The sequence below is a fragment of the Procambarus clarkii genome, chromosome 55, assembly GCF_040958095.1.
Source record: "Procambarus clarkii isolate CNS0578487 chromosome 55, FALCON_Pclarkii_2.0, whole genome shotgun sequence".
Taxonomy (NCBI): domain Eukaryota; kingdom Metazoa; phylum Arthropoda; class Malacostraca; order Decapoda; family Cambaridae; genus Procambarus; species Procambarus clarkii.
In genome coordinates this window covers 13,429,904-13,434,654 of record NC_091204.1, presented here as the reverse complement: position 1 = coordinate 13,434,654, position 4,751 = coordinate 13,429,904, and positions in this window count along the sequence as shown.

Below are 4,751 nucleotides of genomic sequence, written 5' to 3'. Positions count from 1 at the left end.
AGCTGTATTACAACTCTAACAAGCATACGGACTCGAACAGTGAACTCAGCCACCGAGTTAACATCTCTGTGATGAGCTTTGATTCTTCAATGACTTTGAAGAGTTCTGAACCTAGCAACCCACCCGTCCTCAGGCCAAGCTCGTTGGAGCGGCGGCCATCCCTCCTGCCCTCCCCCTCCCACCTTGAGTAATTCCAAAGAAATAAAATAAATTAATTAGCAACAATTATTATGAACTTTTTAACGATAACGGAGTCATTTTGCTTATTTGATTGTATATTTATTGTTTTGCTATTAAGAAAAATATAACAAAAACTGAAATAAATTAAAGTTTTTTAGAAAATCTGTTAAAAAAGTAATAATGTTATTATTTTTAACAAAACAATTGAAAAATAACAATGTAAATTAAAAAAAGTAAAATTATAAACTTTGTTTTATAATATAAATCTTAATGAAATAAAAAAAAAAGGTTAAATAAGGTTATTTTACTGAGTGAGGCTTTTGTTGCTGCACCAACGACGACGACGACGACGACGACGACGACGACGACGACGACGACGACGATGACGACGACGATGACGACGACGATGATGACGATGACGACGACGACGATGACGACGACGACGGGGCTTTTATATAAGACTTATGTATGGTCGTGTGTGTGATGCAGCGCTGGTTTCATTAGTAAGTCCTATAATACTCCTATAATTAGACTTGACAAAGTTCATCGCTGAAAACAAAGACTCACGTGATTATATCGATTAAAATACTGTTAATACTGTCATTGCCTGATATTTCAGATTGTCAAAAGTTTTAGGAATGGAATTCCAGAATTTTAAAATATATTTTCTGAAAATTTCGTCGGTAATCTAGTCACTAACCGATTTCTTTCAATATTTTTTAGTTCAACTCTTAAGTCAACCAATTTTTGCCTCCAAATTGAGGCAAGCCCAACCACTTGGGCTGGTCGGTAGAACGACGGTCTCGCTTCATGCAGGTCAGCGTTCAATCCCCGACCGTGCACAAGTTGTTGGGCACCATTCATTTCCCCCCGTCCCATCCCAAATCCTTATCCTGACCCCTTCTAAGTGCTATATAGTCGTAATGGCTTGGCACTTTCCCTTAATAATTCCCTCCCCTCTGTTCAAATTGAGTTGCTTTCTAAATTAATCAATTACATCTCAAAATTATCTTGATGAATCATCTGCTGCATTTTGAAATTAAGTTTTCCAAAGTTACACTCTCTGATCATTGTTTTGAATTTTTCATTTTCTTCAAATCACGTGAATTTATCAAATTGTATAGAAAATTTATCAGCAATGGAATCATTTATACTCATATAATCAATCATACGTCAGGCTGCGAGCAGCCGCGTCTAACAGCCTGGTTGATCAGTCCAGCAATCAGGAGGCTTGGTCGACGACCGGGCCGCGGGGACACTAAGCCCCGGAAGCACCTCAAGGTTACTCAAAAATTGCATTTGAAGACCGAGAGTTTGTTTTCTCACCAATTTCAAGTCTTGTCATGTGTTTTTTAAGTTTGGATAATATACACAAGCGCCATTGTTGACTTTACGTTCGAAAAATACAATTCTATTTCAAAGACTTTTATATTATTAAAAATAACATGAAGTGTTTTTCCAGATCCTGTAAATTGGTGTTTACTCATTTAAATGTGAGGAGAAATCTGTGAAAAAAAATCCATCAACAAATCCACACAACAGATTTGTGTGGATTTTGTTAGTTAACATCAATGTTAACAATGTTAGTTAACATCAATGTTAACTAGAACATTTTTCATTCATCAAAAAGATGAATTTCAGAACACTCAACAAATCATTTGACAGAACTTTGACTAAGCTGAATTATATGGTAGAACATTTATACGTTAATTGTAAATATATAATTAAGATATATTAATTTTATATAATTAATGTATATTAATTATATATAATAAATATACAATGGTCCCGGTTGTACAATCGTGTTCGTTCTTGACTCACAATCAAGAATTCTGGGTTCGAATCCCGGGCGGGACAGAAATGATTGGGCGCATTTCCTATCACCTAATGCATCTGTTCACCTAGCAGTAAGCACTTACTCAAACGTTAGTCAGCTTGTTGAGGGGTTGCCTCCTGGACGGTGTCAGTAATGTTAACAGAGTCCTGCCTTGAGACGCTATCATGTAATGATATCTAGTGGAATTAAATCATAAATCTTATTTAATTTAACATTATTTAACAGTTAAAACATTCATGCGAATATTGCAGACCGTTTTCTGTGTGTTACGTTTTCTGTGTGTTACGTTTTCTGTGTGTTACGTTTTCTGTGTGTTACGTTTTCTGTGTGTTACGTTTTCTGTGTGTTACGTTTTCTGTGTGTTACGTTTTCTGTGTGTTACGTTTTCTGTGTGTTACGTTTCTGTGTTACGTTTTCTGTGTGTCACGTTTTCTGTGTGATTCAGAATGTCTCTTGAGAAATTATTTGTTAATTTGATTTGTGTTTTAGGAGAAAATGGAGTGTTTTAGGGGGGGTGGAGAGACATAAAGCGGGGAGACACAAGGGGGTAGCTACAAGGGGGTAGCTACAAGGGGGAAGACACAAGGGGGTAGCTACAAGGGGGGGGACACTAGGGGGGAGACACTAGGGGGAAGACACTAGGGGGGAGACAGTAGGGGGGAAGACACTAGGGGGGAGGCACAAGGGGGTGAGACACTAGGGGGGAAGACACTAGGGGGGAGGCACAAGGGGGGGGAGACACTAGGGGGAAGACACTAGGGGGAGGCACAAGGGGGGGAGACACTAGGAGGGAAGACACTAGGAGGGAGACACAAGGGGGGAGGCACAAGGGGGGGAGACACTAGGGGGGAAGACACTAGGGGGGAGGCACAAGGGGGGGAGACACTAGGGGGAAGACACTAGGGGGGAGGCACAAGGGAGGGAGACACTAGGGGGGAGGCACAAGGGGGGGAGACACTAGGGGGAAGACACTAGGGGGGAGGCGCAAGGGGGGAGACACTAGGGGGGGAGACACAAGGGGGGGAGACACAAGGGGGGGGGGACACTAGGGGGGAAGACACAAGGGGGTAGCTACAAGGGGGGAGACATTAAGGGGGGGGGCAGAAGAGACGGCAGGCGACCGCCGAGAACGATAAAAAAACGCGCACAAAAATTCTTTATCCAATTACATTAGAAGGGAAGGCAGGAGGAGGGAGAATAGGGAGGGAAGGGAGGCTAGGCAAAAGGAATAGAAGGTTAGGTTGGGGTGGAGGTGAACACCCGGTGGTATCTCCAGGGTGAGGCTAGCCACTGTGAGAGCCCCGGGGGGGAGGGAGGGGGTTAATAATGAGAGAGGGGGATGGAGCGGTTACTGAAACGGGGGCTGGAAGGGAATGGGAAGGGAAGGGAAGGCGGAGTTAAGGTAAGGGGAGGTGAAGGGAAGAGCCTGAGGAGGGAAAGGGAAGGAATAAGACAAGAAGATACCACAGATATAATAATAATTATTATTATTATTATTATTATTATTATTATTATTTTTTTTAACTCATTAAGAATCTAAAAAGTCGCATGTACAATTGAAAGCGGAAGTAGTAAGATCAATATTGTCATTATTGGCCGGGTATTGGCCGGGTATTGGCCGGGTATTGGCCGGGTATTGACCGGGTATTGACCGGGTATTGGCCGGGTATTGGCCGGGTATTGGCCGGGTATTGACCGGGTATTGGCCGGGTATTGACCGGGTATTGACCGGATATTGGCCGGGTATTGACCGGGTATTGGCCGGGTATTGACCCGAGTATTGGCCGGGTATTGGCCGGGTATTGGCCGGGTATTGGCCGGGTATTGACCGGGTATTGGCCGGGTATTGGCCGGGTATTGGCCGGGTATTGGCCGGGTATTGACCGGGTATTGGCCGGGTATTGACCGGGTATTGACCAGGTATTGGACAGGTATTGGCCGGGTATTGACCGGGTATTGACCGGGTATTGGACAGGTATTGGCCGGGTATTGACCGGGTATTGACCGGGTATTGACCGGGTATTGGACAGGTATTGACCGGGTATTCATTAAGTGGAGACGGAACTACTGTTTACCAGGGTAAGGGCCGGCCAGCGGGTCACTACTTGGGTGCCATCACCAACGGTCGTTTGGCATCATTATCTGCCCCAAGGTGGTCATTACCCCTAAGGTAGGTGTGGGGGGGGGGTGATGGGGGAGGGTGTGGGGGGCGGTGATGGAGGAGGGTGTGGGGGGGCGGTGATGGGGGAGGGTGTGGGGGGGGGGGAGTGATGGGGGAAGGTGCATGTGAGGGGGAAGGGGTGGGGGGCAGTAATGGGGGCGGTGATAGGGGGGGTCGCTAGGTTAGGGGTGAAATGGGGTGGCGGGGTTCCGCGACCCCCATAGGCAGCTTTATCACTGTCACTCTGGTCTGTGTCATCATACTTTAGCCACGTTATTGTCACTCATCGCCTGCATATCACTCTACGGGCTCACCATAGCCCGTGCTACTTGGAACTTTTTGTTCCAAGGAGCGAATCTTAAACAACATAACTATCACTCTATCACTCTCTATCGCTCTATCTATCACTCTAACTATCACTCGCTCTATCTAACTATTTAGCCCGTCCTGTCCTGCGTTCACGACATCACTAAACAGACGTACTAAATTAACCGAACCTAACCTAACCGAGCACCCACCAATAGAAAACGGGACATCACCTCAATTTTGCGAGCCGTGGTGATTTTTAGTATA